This window comes from Phragmites australis, chromosome 17 (assembly GCF_958298935.1).
Source record: "Phragmites australis chromosome 17, lpPhrAust1.1, whole genome shotgun sequence".
Classification (NCBI taxonomy): domain Eukaryota; kingdom Viridiplantae; phylum Streptophyta; class Magnoliopsida; order Poales; family Poaceae; genus Phragmites; species Phragmites australis.
This window is the reverse complement of record NC_084937.1, coordinates 16,504,657-16,526,137: the sequence shown is the minus strand read 5'-3', so window position 1 is coordinate 16,526,137 and position 21,481 is coordinate 16,504,657. Positions and strand designations below refer to the sequence as shown.

Here is a 21,481-nt window from a genome sequence, read left to right as displayed (position 1 = left end):
AATCGATATTTTAAACAAATTTTTTTTGCCTAACCAGGCACACTCACGACCATGACGTCACAAATCGCAAGTCACGTGATTTTTCACGTAAAATATCCACTCATGCGGTTCCTGGCACTAAAACTCGGGACCTCTCAACTCGCAAGAACCCTCCTTACCATTTCACCACATAAATACTAATGATACTAATAGCATATATAATCCTTTTAATATCTTCTATCTAAAACTTTAAACAATTATTTATATATCTAAATAATTTTAAATGAAAAAGTTTTCAACTACAAAGTTATAGATCTCGTCGAGGACTACAATTTTTATATAAAATTTATCTCTATCCAACTTTATATGAAAAAATTATGAATTTTTACAATCTATTACTAGAGGCGGATCACATAAGGAACCACCTCTATATATCATCCCTATTACCATAGGCCACTCACATAACGTTTTCATACGAAAATGTCTTTTACACATACTGCTTCTTAAGTAACCTGCCTGTGGTAATGGGCTGCAAAAAATCATAACTTTTTCATACAAAGTCAGATGTGTGGACAAACTTTATATGAAAATTGTAGCTTGACGAGATCTACAATTTTGTAGTTGAAAACCTTTTCATTTAAAGTCATTTAAATATCCAAATAATCATTTGACACAGGCATCTTCTTATGTGACTCGCCTGTGGTAATCATCCCTCAAAGTGAATATGAGAAATTCTTGTGGATGAGACACCTCAAAGTCTCGTCTCCTCTGATAATGATAAAAGAAAAACTGGCATCTGGGTCTGATCTTAGTGAGAGGACTACTAAGAAGGCCAAAACTGGTACTGGAAAGGGAGCTATTTCTACTTCTGTCTTTACTAGTGAGGGCAAAACCTATCTCAAGAGTGCTTCCCCTTTGAGGCTTGTGCATGATCATTCTCAGTATGTTCCTCCTAAGGTTTAAGGTTCTGGACATACCCATTTAAATATGGCTCAAACTATTGATGGGGGTTGACATTTCACCTTCTGATTCTTATGGAAGTCATAGCTTGATTCCTCTTAATATGATTATTTGGATATAAAATGGTTTTAAATAAAAAAAAATTAACTACAAAGTTTTAGATCTTGTTAAGGCCTATAATTTTTATATAAAGTTTATCCTCATCCGACTTCGTGTGAAAAAAGTTATGAATTTTTGCAACCTATTAACAGAGGCGCATAAAGGACCACCTCTAAAAATCATCCACATTACCAGAGACGGTTCACACAAGGAACCGCAACTGAAAATGCCTTTTTACAGAGGCGGCTTCTTATGTGGCCCGCCTGTGGTAATCGTCATATTTAACTGCCTCTTGAAATGACATTTTACACAGGCGATTCACATAAGGAACCACCTTGATAATCATCCTATTTGCACATGCGGCTATCATAAGTGGCCACCTATAGAAATTTGTTTCCATCAGCAGCCTAAAACCATAGGAGCTTGATCAGGCCGTTTGTTTTTTGAGCCGCATGTGGAAAGGTATCCTGGTGTTCTGAAAATTAGTTTTTTTAGTACTACCTCCATTATATATTATAGGGCGTGTAAAATTTTCTCTACCGTTCCACAATACAGGGCGCCAAAGATTAGTACATTTCATTCTCTCAGATCTGCCCCTACCCTCTGCATGCATGCGCATGGGCGATGAGTAGCTGCTGCATTTAGTGAGTCGCGGCTGCATGCATGCCCTTTAGCTAGTGACACCTCGTGAGTAGCTGCTGCAATTAGTGAGTCGTGGCTACAAGCGCTGCTGCATTTAGCGACGCTTCGTGTAGATATGGTTCATGAGGCCATCCGAGTCCACTTCATCCCAGACATCCAGGAGGAGCACGTGCTCGATGACAGAGGTGACAGTGGTAGCTCAATGGAGCGAGGGCTTCCTCTCATCGAGGAGCAAGCCTAAGCGGAGCGGGCGCTCGCCGGCAGCTACGATGAACACGGCTAGGCGGAGCGTGTGTTCGCCTGCAGCGGCGAGGAACATGGGCACGCGAAGTGCATGCTTGCCAGCAGCGATGACAGCGTTAACTTGATGGAGTGAGCGATTCGTCTCGACAAGGAACATGACCAGGTGGAGGGTACGTTCGCCAGCTGTGACGATGGCGATAGCTCGATGGAGCAAGCTCTTTGTCTTGACGAGGAACACGCCCAAGAGCCAGGAGGAGAGCACACTTGTCGGCGATGACAATGGTGACATGCAACAGCTACATGACTCTGAGCGTGGTATCGACCACGACGTCATGGGCATGCGCGCACTTGGTGGCAGTGATGACCGCAACAACTCGTTGCTACTTGACGACGACGATGAGGATGAAGACATGGAGCTACATGTGCTCCCTACAGACCACCCAAGGTGGCGAAGACGAAAATGGTACTCTCGTTGCTGGCGTTGCCACGACGACTACATGTGGACTGCGAGGATTTACAGCTTTGACCAATTCGATTGCACGGTAATCCTACCTGATGAAGCTTCTCTTCACGCTTGGCGTATCGACATGGAATCGTTGGCTAAACATGGAAAAAGTACCAACGCCAAAGTAGACAACCTTGATGATTCAGCGCCAGAATCCATGGACATGGTCCCAGACTCCCTAGCAGACGATAGTTACGTCTCTGACACCTTTGATGAATAGTGCAGTTCAAATTAAGATTGTTTCGTTGTTGCTACAAAACCTGTCTAAGTGATGTTTTGTTGAATTGAAGTACTTTTTGTCTCAGTGAATGGTGAAGTTCAAATTAAGAATGCTTTGTTGTTGTTGTTGTATGTGGGCAGAAACTGAAATCCATAGATGATCATCCCATTACAGTTAAAAAAAACAAACTAGGACATGCCATTCTATTTGAGGTACTCAATCACTTGGTTTACAATTTCTAGATCACACTGTAAACTAACGGGAAGAATGTCATTCTTCTCTAGTGATTGCTTCTTCAAGTGTGGAATATGGTAGTGTTGCCCTCCTTTTTGACGTAAAATCTCTCATGCATGATTGGTGAGTGAGAAAAATACGATTGCTCCTATCAACCGGATACTCATCAAAAGTTTCGACAACCTTGGCGATGATGTCTTCAACATTACCCAGACATGACTTTTGAAACATGGCTTGAAGAGTTGCAAAAAAACCTAGGTCTAACACATTGAGATCAAGAGAGTTGGGAGGTTGGCAAATCATCCTTATGTCAAAACCATCAGCAATTGCCGCATGATAAAACTTGACATCATCGACTACAATATGTGTTCTAACATTGTCCTGCTGGATGTATATGAGTCTGCTGAACCTACGGTAGGCGTGCTCATGGCCGTCGTGATCATCACCGTAGTCTCAACCCTCCTCTTCTCCTAGATCATGGCCAGTGTGCTCCTCGCCGCCAACAGCACCACCATCCAAGGCACCACTTCCTTTGTCGTCTCTGTGCACACAGTCATTCGCACCATGTCTGTGGTTGTGCTCATCATCGTGGTCCTCGGCACCGTGGCCGATGAGCCCGAGCCTGCGCATGGCATGCTCGCGGCCGACGGGCCCGAGACTGTTGTGGCCACGCATGGCATGTCCGTGTCTAACGTGCCAGAGCTCGGTGTGACCTCGGCCAGTGAGCCTAAGCCTATCGTGGCCACAGATGGTGTGAGCGTCACCATGCTTGGCCAGTGCCAAGAGTGCTCGTGCCCATGGCTGGCGAGCCTGAGCCTGCCGAGCCTATGGTAGGCGTGCTCGTGGCCACTGTGATCGTCGCTGGTGACTAGACCTTCCTCCTCTCCTTGCGCATGGCCAGTGTCCTCCTCGCCGGCAACAACACCACCATCTGAGGCACCACTTCCTTCACCGTCTTCGTGCACACCATCGTGCGCACCATCCCCGGCACCACCTTCTTCATCGGCTCCATGCGCATCATCGTCCCACTCGAGATCATAGTTCAAATCAATCACCGGTCCTTCAAACTTCTCAACCTCTTCCCAATTGATCGGTATAGTAGGAGAATTAAGGTCTAACCCTGGCGCCATTGATTTTGGCCATCTACAGCTATGGTATATATATGAAGAGAGAAGAGTAGAGTGTAGAGAGGGACTAGCTAGTTTCTTAAATTTCAATGAATCTTTCAGATTTTCCTTCCCTCCATATCTCACTCAATCTGCCAAGTTTTTGATTGATTCACCGCAACTGGCCATTAATGATTGGTGAGGAAGGCAACGGGCTCTAAACTTCACAGCAAATGGCCATGCATGGACCATGCAGGCAGCGACTGAGCTTACGAGTAAAATGGGGCGTGCAGCTGGAGCAATATGCGGGCGAGTGGCTGCAGCAAAACACAGGCGTAGAGCTGGAAAGAAACGCGGGCGCCAGGCGGCAGAAAAGCGCCGGCGCGGGCCTACAGCGAAATGCGTGAGACGTATGCGCAGGGTTGGAAAGAAACGCGGGCACGGGGCAAGCAAAAAAGCGCGGGTGTGGGACTGCAGCGATGCGCGGGTGTGGGATGGAGGGAAGCGCGAGTGCGGGACTGGAGCGAGGCGACGCAGCTCTTCGTCCGAAGCGCACCGGTTAAATTGTTCTCCGTTTAATTAGGGGTAAATAAGGAATAAAATCTCCCACTCACCATAGCCTTGGTCTCCGCGAAAAAAACTGCAGGCCCTATATTATGGAATGAAGGTAGTAGTGATTTCAAGATTTGGTATGGTTGCTAAGCAAGTTGAACGCAACATTTTCATCATATGTTCCAGCATGATATGAAGGTGGGATCACCCAAATCTGTCGGCTCTGTCAGACAACCCTGTCAGCTTGTCATTGCCACGTGAGGTAACATTCTTCGCGACCTCGACGATCTCCTCCATTTGGCTGTCCACGAGCTCATTCAACTGCTGCTCCTGGGTCATGAGATCTTCTGGCTGCTGCTCAACTGTCTGGTCATCTGCGTCCCCACCCTCCTGCGTCCAGACCACAGCAAAGCATGCTTCCTAGTGGAAACTACTTATTGGCATCTGCACGAGACGTTTCCCATTGGTTCCAGTGGCACCGCCGAGTATTTCACCATTGATGCGGTCATATATGCAGGCCCTGAAGTTGTCCAAGGCTTAGATAAATCAAGCTCTTATGGTCCTCAAAATCAAGGTTTAGATAAATCAGAATTTCCCAGCACCGCAGGAACTCTTTCTTGTTGATCAGCTTCTGCCGGACAATCCCAGTCAGGTCAGCTGGTGGAATCATCCTCAAGCTGCGAGTTCTTTTAGACAGGTTGGTCTCCTTCGCAGACGAGACCATAGCACCGAGAACGGGCTTGACTGGTTCAAACGTGAGGAGGCGAAGGCAGTTTGATGGACGACCTTATGTCCGTATGTACTGCAGGTAATCAGAAGGGTCTTCTATGGGTAAATCATATTCCTTTAGATAATGGAAAACCAGTTTTCGGCCTCTGCAACTAGTGCATTGTTACAATTGTTTTTGAAAATGCAAGCAGGGAAATAAAGTACATGACATGAGAGTGGAGATATCATCCATCGTAAATTCTGGAATTAAATCGCCATCCTTTCTTAGCAAATATCACCATTGCCACGACATCCAATTTTTGGCATGCTTTGTGCACACATTCCCTCTCCTCCTGTATCGGTAGCAAACTCCAATGTCGCAGGCAGAATGTCCCTCTGAATAGTGCTGCAAAAAAATATGATTGTTTTTTCCCAAAAGTGATATCATTAGTCATTATAGTATAGCCATATCACCTAACATAAAGTTGCTATACCTACAAAGATTTTATTCTTCTTTTTCGCCCCATATCTCTAAGCGAATCAACCATCATGTTGGTAATATTTGTAGATGTACTTATATCGAGAGCTATCTTCATAATACACCAAACTTGTTTAGCAAACTAGCAATCAAAGAACAAGTGTTGTATATTTTTATTTTTATTATAGAAGAAGCATTTGATATTCCCGTTATAATTGTGTTTGACTAATAAGTTATCTTTAGTTAGGATAATCCCTCTCTATAAATACCAAAGAAAGATCTTTATTTTCAATGGGAGTTTTAGATGCCATACGAATTTTCTATGGAAGGAAATTCCTTTGTTCATCATATGTTGGTACATAGATCGGATCAAGAATTGTCCGTTCAGTCGTAGGTTCCATTTGAAGGCATCTCGCTCTTGAGATAGATGTATATTACTTGGTCACTAGGCTATGCCATGCGACTAGTCTATCTCCTATAATCTGTCGGCAAAAAGATACATGAAGAGGTATAACGTTCATAACTTGTGCCGCAGTTGCATTTTTGTATCTCACAATGTGAAATAGTGATGGTACTGTTTGCTAAGTGGAGCACCATTTATCCAATTGTATGTCCAAAACCTTATTTGGGTGACATTCTGTATTTGGAATGTACCCCATTTTCTTGTTTGACTTTCATTAGTCCTAACCAGAAATGTACAATTGTATCAGGGCCTTACTCCCAAGGTATTTGTTAGTTAATAGCTTTTGCCAGACTCAGTCCTCATTAAGTAGCTTAAAAAGCCATTTGCCCAGAAGGCATGTATTTTGGGTTTAGAGATCAATTATCCCTAAGCCCCCTTGGTCTTTGGGGTTAGCACATAGTTTTCTACTTTGCAAGTCTATATTTCCGCCTTTGTTCGTCATACTGCCAATAGAACATAGATCTTATTTCATGCCGTCTTTTGATCACTCCTCTAGGCATTTCAAAGAATTACATCATCAACATCAGTAAGCTACTCATAACGGAGTTGATAAAAAATAATCTACCCCCCTACTGACATGTGTTTACCTTTCCAACTGTTCAATCTCTTCTGAAACTATTCTTTAACTTTCTTCCGGTCACTATTTCGTAGTTTGCAATGATGCATGGGGATGCCTAGATAACTAAATGGGTATGAGCCACCTTCACAACCAAAAAGCTGTGTGTATTGGTCTTTAAACATCTTTGTTTCCCATATTAGAAGATTTTACTCTTGTGAAAGTTGATCTTAAATCCAAAGAGTTGTTCAAAGACACATAATAGGAGCTTCATATTTTTTGCCTGATCCAAGTCATGATTAATGAAGATAATGGTGTTGTCTGCATATTGCAAAATGGATAGGCCTTCGCCCACCAAATGTGGTACAATTCCCAAAATTTGACCATCCTCTTTAGCTCTTGCAATCAATATAGCTAGCATATCAGCCACTATGTTGCAGAGGATGGGGGGGGGGCAGTGGATCTCGCTATCATAATCCTTTATGCATTTGAAAATATGGGCCAATATCGTCATTCCTTTTAATTCCCACACTGCCTCCGGATACAAAATTATGCATCCTAGAAGACTTAATAAAATTCTGCTGAATGCCATTTGGATATGGGGATTTATTGTGTTCCATTTTAAAGATTGCATGTCTAACCTCATCCTCCTCAAAAGATGCATTCAATAAGGCATTTTCTTGTTCACTCACTTGAGGTACATCATCGATGAGGGATTCAATCATTGAGAAGTGATTTTCTACCGGTTGACCAAAGAGTCAATTGTGGTAATAAGTAATGTATTTCTTGAGCTCATTGTCTCCTATTATGGTACCCTCCTCTTGCTCTAGCTTATATATTCATTGTTTCCTGTATTTTTCATTTTCCACAAGATAGAAATATTTTGCATTGTTATCTCTTTCTATTAGTTCTTTCCCTTTGGCTCTTGGTACCATTTAAATTCCTCTTCTCTTAAAATCTAAGCTAATCTCTCATTGAGATAGCATTTTAGCCCAATTTCATCTTTTGATAACTCAATATATTCAACTTTCACTACTATAGAAATGGGCTTCATTGTCGGCTCTAAAACTACCTTCAATACCAATTTTGGAGCCACCAGTGGGCAACGAGCACTACTACAAAACCCCCTTTCACTGTCGGCTCCAAAACACTCTTCACTGCCGGTTTTGGAGCTGACAGTGAGCAACGGGTAGTGAAAGTCCCAGACTATCACTGCCAGCCCCCGGGGACCGGCAGTGAAGGTGTTATCATTGCCGCCTGAAGGCTTCATGATGAGCCTATGGCTCCTTCATATATGATCAATACTATTAATATTCCCCGAATCATACATGGTCCAATTACAAGAGCACGTGCACGATAATTAAACCACCAGGTGAACTCATTCTTTACTGTTCATGCTTCATTGGATTGATCACTACTAAATTCTTGTGATATTTTATTGCTTAGAAACGTGGGAGAAGCACCACAACCTTACCCGGATGTCACCCCTCGAAGGCCAAGTCTACTCGAACTCGAGGCTGAGCTCTAGTCGTGGTCGAAGATGTGGTTGTGGTCAAAGTCGTGGTCGTGGTCGAGTCTCAGGACAGCATGTCAGTAAAACGGGCATAACTTTCTCATACAAAGTCCGTTTTAGATGATCTTGGATATTCTGGAAAGCCTACGATGAGCCCTTTCCAATGCATATGATCTTGACCAAATATTCTTTATAGTTTAGACAGAGTCAAAGAAATTAGGTGTTGCGCCACTGTTTTGGAGCCTATTGGGTCTTGTAATTGTGTCGGGGTCGGAGTCCAGGTTGTCCATGCCTTTTTCCACGGCTGCACAACTCTAGGTCGACCTCCTCACACCCCCCTATAAATTTATAGTAGTCGTCATTGTTTAAGCTTGGGTTTAGCTTAGATTATTCTGTTTTAGATAGTTTCAACGTTTATCGGTTTGTTGAACCCAAACTTGAGTACTTCATTGGTAATTAACAATATTCAGATTGTATCTACCTGTTCTTGCTTGTGTTCTCGATTCGCTTGCAGGAAAAGCCTTCTTGGTGAGGTCAATCGCATCTTGGCACGGTTGATAACCACAGAGTAGTGGTATAGTGGTTGCGAGGGTTCTCGATCTGTCCGGGTCAGAGCCTTAGGATCATCAACATGGAAACTCCATCAATTGACTTAGCATATTACCTTCGGAAGATCGGGCAAACGCGCATCAAGTGGTATCAGAGCCTCGGTTGCCCGTTAGGTAATCTCAGTATCCCCTTTTGTTTTATCGAGTTTCATTGCCTAGAGTCCAGAAAATTACCCCACAAAAATATTTATATCTTAGTTTTTTCGTTGTCCAAACCACTTTGAACTTTTCGAAATTTTGTTTTTAGTTTTCACGTTGTTGAGTTTGAGTCCATCGTCGGTGTCTTTGTTGCTGGTCTTGGTCATCGTGTTCTAGTTTCTAGTAACGAGTCTTCGCTGTTATAGTCATTGGGTATCCTGGCCTGGCCTTGTTTGCTATAGCCGAGATTGTGTCTCTAGTCGAGTCGACCATCAAGTCATGTTTGACCACTAATCACTTTAACCATCTATTCGAGTTCGACCACTAGTCGAGTCGCCATCAAGTCGTGTTCGACCACTAGTCACTTCAACCATCCACTCGAGTTCAACCACTAGTCGGGTCGACCATCAAGTCATGTTCGACCACTACTCGCTTTAACCATCTACTCGAGTTCGACCACTAGTCGAGTCGACCATCAAGTCGTGTTCGACCACTAGTCACTTTAACCATCTACTCAAGTTCGACCACTAGTCGAGTCGACCATCAAGTCATGTTCGACTACTAGTTGCTTCAACCACCCACTCAGGGTCCGACCAGGCACTCCAACCACCCACTCAGGGTCCCGACCAGTCACTCCGACCACCTGCTTGGGGTCCGACCAGTCACTCTAACCACCCACTCAGGGTCCCGATCAGTCATTCTGACCACCCACTTGGGGTCCGACTAGGCACTCCGACCACCTACTCGGGGTCCCAACCAGTCACTCCGACCACCCACTCAGGGTCCCGTCCAGTCACTCCAACCACCTAGTCGGAATCGCGCACCTTCTCGGATCCGACCACCATATCCAAAGTGCAGAGAGAGAGAGAGTATCTTTTTATTATCTTTATACCTCTCCTCTCTGAAAAAAGTTTTTGACCCACGTACCTCACTGGTCTTAGAAAAGACAGTAGAAGAGTTTTTGAGTTTGTGCCACATTCGCAAAAAAAAAGAAAAGAAAAGCAAGCAAGAAGCAAAGAGTGCAAAAAAAGAAGCAAAGAGTGCGAAAAAAAGCATGAGAATTCAAAAAAAAGAGAGAATTAGTTTGCATTGCGAATTTTGTTCCATTATGCTTGTATCTGTTATAGCTTTCGGTTTGCTTGAGCTAGTTCTAGGAACGTGTTCGGGCCAGCAACTGTGACGAGTACTGTGAACTTTTATTCAGCTTTGCTAATCTGATTTCAATTATTGTTATTTCTTGCTGCTAAATACTACATGTCCAAGCTACACATTCTCTCAATCAGAACGGTTTCTCCCCTAGCAATTACCTCACTTGCACCCGATAAGGTGTGACAAACTAGCCACCTGTTGTGCCAACTACGGTGATTGGTAAGAACACTTGTAAGAGCGTGGTAAGACGTTTGAGAGTGTGTGACTCCACCTCCACCTAGTAGTCGATAGAGATAATTTATCTTTTGTTGTTTTCTATCTTCGACTAACTATGGAAGGAGAAGCATAGGATGCACAGGAGTGTGTTTTGAGGGAAGAACTCTCAATGATGTTGAATGATCATCGACAAGCTATTACTGATGACTTCGATAAGAATCTTGCGGAGGCAAACACTACATTGCAATGACTTAATGATAGTATTTTTATGCTCAATACATGCTTTGATCAAGTGGTTAATCAGTCACCAAACCATGGACGTGTGGATCCTCGTGGCGCAGACCATGAGCAAGAGGAGTCCGTCACACATGATGAAATTTTGAGGCAAGAACAAGACTCCTTAGATACACGAAAACGGGACTGATTAAATTTCAATCGTCAAGATATGAGAGGTAATAATTTTCAGTAATATAATCTACGTGTTAATGATGATCCATTTGCTAAGGTTAAGTTTATCATACCTTATTTTGCAGGTGTTTATGATGCTGAAAAGTATTTAGATTGGGAGATGACAGTTAAACAAAAGTATTTAGATCAGGTTCGCCATCCTCTGGTGCCGCAATCCCCTTCGCCTCCTGCTGCAACTAAATCAACTCCGCATCAAAAACCCACGCCATAGTTTAGAGGTGCTAAATGAGTTGTTGAGTCCAGACCTGATAGTGAATTAGAATGACTAATCCACATCATGAAATGAAATACCCAAATAATGTTAAAATATTAATCTTGCAAGGAAATTGCGCCTGTTGATGTCCTGAAATATAATAATCCAAACGAACATATTAATGGTGGTCCATCAAACTGGTGACATATCAAATGATCAATCACTTGTTCAATCCAAAAATATTATTATATTCCACCCAGTCCTTCCACAAATTCATGAGCTTCAGACATCTGCCCTTTCTCTTGCCGTTTGACTGCTAGCCTAAAATCAGCTACAAATCCCGAACTACAGTTTAGGTGATTCAGGAGCACCAGCACTTAGCAAACACTTGACATTGCAACAACTTTGTTGATTTGAACAGATTATTGAAAGAATTGGTATAAGCCACAAGCTGAAATTGAAGCTATTACTACCACTACTTATGTGTGTCGAGATAATTAGCTTTACTTGTTATTGGTAACCGATGTGCGAGATATGGGGTGATATATCCTGATATTCGACTTAGCGAAGGCAGTGGTATATCCTAAAAATCCCCCTATAAAGCATAAGCATCCCTAACCCTAAGGCATCAACGTTTACAAAAGAATGACCCAACTCGGATGGGTAAAAAAAAAAAATCAATCCTACACTAAATCAGGCGGTTAGACATCTAGGTGCACATTCCAACACCACCCCCAATCAATTTATAATAGTTTACCGTACGATAGGAGAGGAAATGTAAACCTAAGAAATTCCCAAGCAATTGCATGCGCTTTTGACAATAACGGAAAATGTTAAACGTTGAACAAAAATAAAAATAGAAAGGTTTCATACTATCCGAACAGATAGAAATGGCATTAGAGTCGCATATCACCGCCACAGCAGCAGCACCTAAGGAGTAAGATGGCATCCCAGTTGAGCTCGAGCGCGCTAGCCACGACAGACCTTGACGGGGGTTGGCCCTCGAGCAATGGCACCTTCCCATCACCGGGCGGCCGCTGCTGGTCGTCCTGGTCCTAGCCCTGCTGCCCTTAGCCCTGTCGCTGCGCACGCTTCATGTGGCCGAGATTGAACTCCAGCTTCTGCAGGTAGCCATGCTTGAACGAGTCCCGGATCTGGAGCGATGACCACAGGTGCATGTTCGCTGAGATGAGGTCAGGACTCGCTATGCTTGGAGTAGACGATCTTGGGACGGTGGACAGTCGGCGGTGGGCCGGCTGGGGGCGTGGATGCGAGGTGCGTGGTGCGGCCAGTGCTGGCTGTTGGGGGTCTGTTGTTGCTAGCTTGCGTGTGGCTCCTGTTTGGAAAGGGAAGAAGGAAAGCAATCAGGAATAGAAGGAAGCGCGATTAGGGGAGTTGGAAGGGGGAGGTTGTTCCGAGCGGCGGTGGTGATTAGGAGAGCGGGCAGGGCAGGAGGGCGGATGAGGGCGAGGAGAGTGGGCGGGGGCAGGAGGGTGCGGTGGTGCCGGGGGCGGCGACTCGTGGGCGAGGGTAGCGTTGGGGGAATGAAGCAGATGCATGAAGGGACGATGAGGGTCGTATGATGAAAAGGTGAGGGGATGAGAGGCGTGGGATGAAATGGTGAGAGGAGGGGGTGTTGGATCCAGGGGATGCAGGACTCAAGAGATAAGGGACTTATTAGAGACTTTTTAAGTAGGAGGGAAGAGATGGGCTGGCCTCCTATAAAACAAAGCTTTATCTAAACTTCTTATCTTCTTCGTTCTAGCTGAGCTGCGGTGCAGTACCGTTGCACGTCCACGCGGGCCTTTCCACAGCTCCTCTGGTATGGAATTCCCAACATGACATCTCTCTCTCTTTTGAAATGCTTAATCATAAATGAAGGCCATCCGTCCATCTAAACATTAGGATGGGGGATGACTGGACGCTGTCAGTAACATCGAGTTACCTCTAACCCAACCACCAGCCTCGTTACACTTACTTCAAGATTGAATGGATGTGGATGACGCTTTATTTTGTTTACTGTATGACTTCAGCCAATGTGTATAGTCAACTTGTCAAAGGGTCTGTCGTATTTGGAGTACCATGTGCAGTTTTCTGAGTGTAATAGGACTAGAAACAAACAAACATTCCATAAGTTTGTTGAAATTGATATGTGAAGTTGTTAATAAAGTTATGTTCTGTTAATACAATGAAGGTAAAAAATGGCGTTGCTGAAACCTTGAATTGGGGAATGCGGTACGAATAGCGCTTGAAGCTGCACAAGGTATGCTGCAACGAAAAAAAATGGAGATAATAAGATTTTCTTAAGTAAATTCGCCATATGATTTCCTTTTTCTGGCATTTCCTATGATATATATATAGGCCTGGATTATCTTCACAAGGGTTGCAACCTGCCAATAATTCATCAGGATGTCAAGACCCGCAACATTCTATTGTGTCAAAATCTGCAGGCTATTTTAGTGGATTTTGGACTTTTCAAAACCTATCTTAGCGATACTCAGACTCACATATCAGCCACTGCAACTGGCACAGTGGGATACATTGACCCCGAGTATCTCTCTCTGTTTCTGTAGTATAACATCGGATGAGAAGTGAATCATAACTAACTGGATTCACCAAGTACAAGAAAGAAAACTAGTAATTTTTTTGCTATTATATGGAACAAGTTTTCCGTTTCATGCAACCATTAGATTTGATTAAGAAATAACCTACTATGTGACTGTTTCTTCAGGTATTATCTCACTGGAAGGCTCACCGAGAGCAGGCGATGTGTGCAGCTTTGGAGTTCTTCTGGTTGAGGTAGCCACCGGCGAGCTTCCGATGGTGCCTGGCCACGGCCACACCGTCCAGCACGTCAAACAGCGGATCGCCACTGGGGACATCGGCTCGGTCACCGATTCCCGGCTCCGGGGCGCCTACGACATCAGCTCGATGTGGAAGGTGGTCAACACCGCCATGATGTGCACGGCGGATTCTGCTGCCCAAAGGCCAACGATGGCTGCCGTTGTGGTACAGCTAAAGGAGAGCCTGGCGTTGGAGGAAGCTCGTGGGAAGGATTGTAGCGTCAGGGCAAGCCCAGGGAGCGATACAGCTGCTTTGGCGTCCACATTTGGTCCGCTAGCCAGATGAAACTCTGCCTGTTTTGAATTTACAATTTCTTGTGTGCAATGGTTTCTGAGAACCCGTACTTGTGTTGTGTGTGTGAGTAATAAAGTTTATTCTCCAATCTCTAGGTACTTTAAGGCCTTGTTTATTTTTCTTTATATTGTCAAAATTTGGATTTTGTGGAGAAACTCATTCCTATGAGATTATAGATGGTGGGATTTCGTAGTACAAATTAGCTTATGGATTGTGAGAATTAGCTTTTAGGTTAGGACTGTTTGTTTTTGCTTTTGCTTGTAGGGTTAGAATCCATAATCAGAATAAAAAATAAACAGGGCATAAGCTACATGTTAGGACCCTGAATTCGGGTTCCCCTGTGCCCCCTGTATCAGTTCTGGATCAAGTAGCTGATACGCACAGAATTCAACAGAATGATATCAAAACATACTTCGAATAAAAATAAAGTAAAATAGATACCTAAAAAGCGAAAAGATGGTCTGGTGGATAAGAATCCACAGCAGACCAGCCAGGCAGAAGAGCCTACAACATAGCGGAGCGAAACAACGATGCAACCTAATGCCACAGGCAACTCGGGTGTAGACGCGACCTTAGAGTTCTTCTCTTTGACTTTATCTGGGTTGAGGATGATCTCCAACTCAACAATCTGAAAGCAACAAGACTGAGTATGGAAGGTACTCAATAAGTCCTATACTATTTCAAGGGGGTTGATAGATGCATAATGGATGATTCAAGGATAAGGCTTTACGGCATAATTTTGAGCGTAAAGCAGGTTTTATACAAGTATCCAATTATATTCTCCAGTGTTACCCTTTGAAATAAATGTAACAAAGCTTTATCACCTCAAGTCCCCAACGTGTTAGAAGGTGACCTGGTAACAAAGCTTTCAAAACAGTTTTAAAACCGGGTAACAAGCTTTATCTGGGGGTTTTCGGTCCTGGGAGAGTCTATACCTCACTCCACAGTCCTTTTTATCACATCTAGTGTACCTCTAGTACCACACAGCTACTAGCGGATCGAGCCAGAAACCTCATCACACGGACATCTAGTCCACACACTCACTCATCAAGACACACGCACCCAGAGTCTAGTCATCAGGGTTACCGCCTTCGCATGTCCATAACTGTGGACACGACTATTCGAATAGATTTACACTCTATAGAGGTTGTACAACTTTACCCATGCGATATGCTCAACCTCTAACCATTGCAAGCGGAGGAGTGAATCATATCGAGATCCTCCAAACACCTTTCCTACCGGGCTTTTCTACGTGATCCATCAAGCTCTTCAGGTCTCGTATAGAGGGCAGACCCCCAATGATCAACTGGGGCGGAAACTCCTTCGCGCAGAACCTGAAGAAACTTGGCTCAACGTTGCCCCTCAGGCCTCCTAGTATTATGCCCAATCCAGTCCGGTGAAAAAAGAGTCAAGTCCTGCCCATTCAGGACGCATGGTTGCATGGGGGTGGCTAAGCATGACGGCGTAATGACTCGGTCCTTAATCGGCCAGAGCAGGTATCTTCTGGCAATGAACACCACAAAGGTGACTCAAGCCCCCAGGAGCATCCTCGTCCAGAGTACTACTCCACCTACTCTCGCCAAAATAGTTTTCACCCATTTTTACACATCTCCCACCATATCCCACACAATGTCAAGGATTTTCCATCCATCACGGAATTCATAACCATCAAGGATTCATGGTATATGAGTTAACATTGATAACAGTAAATTTATCTCCGAAGAAAAGTGTTTTAAAAGCAATATCACCGAGGAGACGTATTTTAAAAGCGACGTCTCTGAGGAGACGTATTCCATCCTAAGCATGCTAGATATCAAGACGTCGTCTATCGTTAATATATTTAACAACAGGTATTCCTAGGATAATATGTATTTTGGATGATGACATGTAAGGCATGACAGTGTTGATAGGATTAACTACTACAAGTAGTTTGAAAGAAAACGCAATATATAGCACATGCGATAATAAGTCCAATTTTAGTTGATCTTGTATATTATTTGAAAACCATAGGTTCAGTATGATCAAGGAAATATGACTTGCCTTCCTGAAGGGTCAATTCACGATTGGTCTTGTCGCTCACATCTTTTAGGTTCTTTTTCATCACTGGATCTTGCCTTCAGTTCCTTCCTCGCACTTTGGCTTAGAACCATGACTTCGAGCCTACGCAGATTAACGACAAAAAGTGCACAATGACTAAGCAATTGAACACCAGAATAAAACCAATGAAATACCAAAGCGGAAGAAGAACGACGGGGAAAACAATGAAAGCTAAACCTAGCGGAAGACGATCGAAAACTTTAAGCAATACAAAGATAATACACAGAGAATAATGAGATTATCTAGCGAAGCTAGGCTAGGCTATTAAGTTAGTTGTTTTATCAACTTAAGAGAAAACCTAAACAAATCATGATTAACTAGGTGAATGTTTATAAGAGTAACTGCTGGAGATGACAATTAGAGATTCTATGTGTAGGTGAGTGCACGTGTACTTACATAAACGTATGTGTAATACTTATGTTTATATGTATGTGAGCATGTATACATATATACATAAGTATAACTCTAGACAATTATATGTGCTTAAGTGTGGACATTAAATATTTTGACCTTGCACTAAATATGGTTATTTAGTGATTAATCTTAATTACTTAGTATTGTTAATTGCCACACTAATTAAGTTATATTTATTGCTATCATAAAAGCATACATGCAATTAATTCATCAGATTAATCTATCCTTTGAATCTAATTAATTAATTAATTACTAAAAGAGTATTCAACTAATTATTTACCAATGTTAAATTATTCTATCACATTCTCATTACTAATATCTATTTATCTATCATTTACATGGGTTAATTGATTACCTTAATTGAGCTAAGATTAATTGTAACACATCACATGAAATATCACATGAAATATCAATTTATTCATAAACATTTAATTGAAACAACATTTAGTTATTCTTTCTAAGATAAGGAATTAACCTACTTAAGCTAGGTTATCATAAATGACTAATCTACGATTACAACCTAAACATCATTATCGAATTACGTAACTCAACTTTAATTAATAAAAGACAACTATTTCTAGGTTAACGCGACGACACGAAAATAATTGCTAGATGAAAAAAATAAATGAACTCCAAAATTTACAAGATTTGGCCGGAAGATAGATTATGATTTTAGAGGAATATTGGCGAAAGAATCACCGAAATCGGAGTTGAAACGGAGGAGTTATAGCAGACGGAAGATTTGCCAGAAAAAGAAATCATGGAAATTAAAAATGAACACTGTTTCATGGACTCGGTCTACTGAGCTGTGGACCCGAGGAGCTTTGTGAGGGGGGTTCATGGTGCACCAGCTCTATGGACTTGACCCGCGGCTTTTGTGGACCGGGGCCGGCTTGGGTGGCTGGTCCATCATGGACCGGCTCGGGTGGACCGACCCGTGGGCCCACTCGGCAGGGGAGGGGTGCTGAAGGGACAAGGCCAGTCGGCCTTATCTCCCATGCGTGCGGCGCAGAGAGAGAAAGGGAGAGGGGGACCAGCGGCCGGAGGGGAGAGAGGGAGGCGGCGCCGGAGGAGAGGGAACGAGCGGCGGCGCCGGAAGGGAGGGGATGGAGCTCGTCAGCGGAGGGAGGAAAGGAGCGGCAGGCCAAGGCGAGGCGGCTTGGTACGCGCGGATGAGAGAGAGAGCAGGGAGGAGAAAAGATCTGAGAGAGAAAAGAGAGATGTGAGAGGACAGAGAGATATTTCAATTGTGTGTAATAGAGATTGTAATGGGATGTTGATAATTCAAATTGAATAATTTGAATTGGTAATTGTATTTGAAAATATTCAAATGAATGTATTTGAATTGCAAAGAGATGTATAATAATTCAGTTTGAATTAATGGAATTGATTTGAATTGGGTAATTCAAATTGAATTTGAAATCAAATTGATTTTGGAACGAGGACTCAAATTGCATGTTGATTGAATAAATGTATTCAAACTCGAAAATGGATGAATGGTCATTGAAGGAATGATTTGAATTGGATTTGCTAAACATAGAACCGGAAGAATTGAATATATCTCGGATGATCGAGTTTGCATTCGAATATAAAATCGGCGATGATTCAAAAGAATGACTTGGAATGGAATAATTCAATTTGAATGCAATTGAATCGAATGGATTTGTGATAATTCAAATGGATGTATTTGAATGTGTAAATAGAATGTGTGATGATTCGATGAATGTAGGTGGGTTCAAAATGAATTTATAGCAATTCAATTCGAATAGCTCGAATTGAATTGGATTGGTATGAATTGACAAGATATTGCAACGAGAATTGGATTGAAAATGGATCGGAGTAAATCAAAATGAGATTCAATTGACATGATTTCGGAATGAGGATTTAAATATGAATTTGGCTCGGAGATATTTGGGATTAAATTCAAATAGGAGTATTTGAATTTAAGATTGATCTAAAAAGAATATTTGAAGAGGTCTTTTTAAGGAAAAGGCTATTCTCCGCAAGAACCGATTTGGATGTGTCTCCGATTTTCAACGGACCAAGGATCACCTTAACTCTGTCTTTCTCAAAAGAGGTGAGAAAGATAAACTACTTAGGATCCCCGACAATCATGACATCTTCTCAACGAAATCCGCTTTTGATGTTATCAGAAGGCCAATGGGTAATTCCACTCTCCTCGCTATCGTCGATCGGTATTCTATTATTTCCAAGGGCAATGAGGAAGGATTCTCCCCAAGACAGGACTCTTTGTTTACAGTCCAAGGTGGGAATGGGTGAGAGGTAGTCTATCTCTGGCTGGGATGAGAGTCTAAAGTAGTATTCTTCTTCAGTGGAAGGCTCTGGGAATCCCTCTTTTAGTTGGATTCGAAATTGAGTTTGGCATTAATTCAAATAATGATAATTGAATTAGGAATAATATTTGAACTGGAAGCATCGGGATTTGGATTAGGAAATTGCCGAGAAGAACTAAAACGGATTCGAATTGAGAAGCATTCAATTCGAATCACCTCATAAAGAATCATAAAAACGATAAACCAAAATATGCATATGATCAATTTATTGCAACTATTAACTTAGAAATTAATTTGGTGCTCTTCGGAATACTTAGCCAAAATAATATATTTGAATATATACATACGAGTATATAATACATATTCAAATATATAATTCCTTGATTTTATACTGATTAAATAATTAGAAAAAGTTTTAATTTGGAGCGAATTTTGCTATATTTTTATATGCTAAAATTCAGGGTGTTACACTACATCCCATAGATAGTCATATTTTTTCAAAACATTTTCCCTCTTCATATATAATACAGTAATACTGCAACATGTGTTGAAAAGTTTGTGCATAAAGGCTTGATTAATCTGAAGCAAATATTTTCTTAGATGGACTCTGTGCCATGTTCAGGCAGATGAGTCCATGCGCCCAAGCGTATCTATGTCACAGGTTTGTGCATTATATGTCAGTCCGATTTTATCTGTGTGCAATTTAGCAGTAAGGTATTGGTGTTCAGCCACTAAGCTGACCTATTTCATTCTTATGATCTTGTCTGTGGCAGTGATATAAGGTTTGAGAGATCTGAAGCAAGGATAGGAAAGGTTGTGCCCTTTGATTTTTTTATTTCTTATTGCCTTTTTTTTGGTTCTCGACGTTTTTCTTTTCCATCTCCCATTGCTTGTTCTTTTGATTTCTTACTGTCACCACAACTAGACTTCACTGGTTGACTTTGCATATTTGTTGTTGTGTTGTACACTATCTGAGTTTTTCCAATACTATTTGTTTAGAGTTCAGGCAACACCAAACTCCATGTTCCCTCTGTTGGCAACAAAGCTCGCAGCAGATTTTGGACTCCAGGATCAAGTAAGAGTTGTTTTGAGAATTTGGCTCATAGTTTCAATTTTAATTTGAAGCTTCCATCCCTTTCCCATTGAACATTGGAATTTCTAGTGATTTTCCCTCTAATTGAAAGTCTCATTGCCAAACTGAAAGTTTTGTAAACACCAAGACAAAACCATAAACACCAAGACAAAAGTGTTTTGGTTCTGAATTTTGCAGTTGAAAGTTTGAGTTTGTAAATAAAAGCTACCCCCAGATCCCTTGTTGATGTTTTGAATCAAGAGATTCCCAATTGAATGCTCCAATGTATGTACTCCCTTTGTTTCACTATTTTTGTCTATGTCCACCATGCGCATAGACCAAGAAAATAACAAATCAATGCAAAATAAAGCAATAAATCCGGTAGAACTATGTGACCACCCCCTTGAAACATACAAACCTACTTTAATTGCTCTACATGCATTGGTTTTTCCTCTCAAAGCCACAATTTGCACTTAAAGTATCTTGAAAATAAGAGAGCAACTATTGTCACAAGGTGGGTGCACAAACATTGTGAAACGGATACTCCGAGATCATAGACAAACATAGCGAAACGGATGGAGTAATTAATAAATTGAAGCCCTCTAGTGACCGTGGAAAAGAGGTATTAGTTTTGGGGGACAATTAATCTTGCTACATTGCTTACTAGAAGATAGAGACAATGGGGAAAAAGATTGAACAATTTGTGTGGGTGGTAATATATGTTAATGTTTAAAAAGCCATACCTCACCACTACCGAGACAAAAACAGGAAAATGATGTGCATGCTGGCAATGTTTTTGAAATCCTAGTTTCTCCCAATCTTAGGTACTCAGTCCAAGCAGGCTTCAACTTACCGTTCGTCGGTCGGTTACGGAGGTCGAGCGGTAATCAAAAATTCACGATAACTTCGATACTGCTCGAAATTTGAATAAAATTTGGACAAATTTCATTTGATAAAATTTAAAATTTGGAGAAAAATTCGTGAAATTGATCTCTCAGTAACCGGTCGAATTGGACCTTTTACCAAGTGATTTTCTCGATTATCGAGCGATTTTCTCGAATTTTTCGCATTGTCGGTAACTACTCGGTTTTGTCGGTAACCGCTCGGTTTTCTCGATTTATCGAGCGGTTTTCTCGATTTTCAGTGAAGTTCAACAAAAACCCAAAAATTATCTCAATCTTGTAAAATCAATAACTAATTCATCTGAGCTTCAAATCAAGTGAAACAAATTTTGTTGGTTTCCTTGTAACATTATCTACATGATAAAAGTATTTATACTCATAAAAAGGTTCAAAATTGTCTGTGAGAAAATGTATTTGTTAAACCAAGTTAAATGCATACTTTACTCTTTGCTAATCAAAAAATCATGAAACTAATTTTTTTAGTCTTCTTACATGATTCTATGTCTTTTAAAAATACATGAACTCATGAATTAA

General features: G+C 41.9%; 1 pseudogene; it reads left to right on the top strand.

The window, feature by feature from the left end:
- The first annotated feature begins 13,218 nt into the window (after nucleotides 1-13,218).
- On the top strand, nucleotides 13,219-14,241 carry LOC133897968 (LRR receptor-like serine/threonine-protein kinase IOS1; annotated as a pseudogene).
- Nucleotides 14,242-21,481: the final 7,240 nt, after the last annotated feature.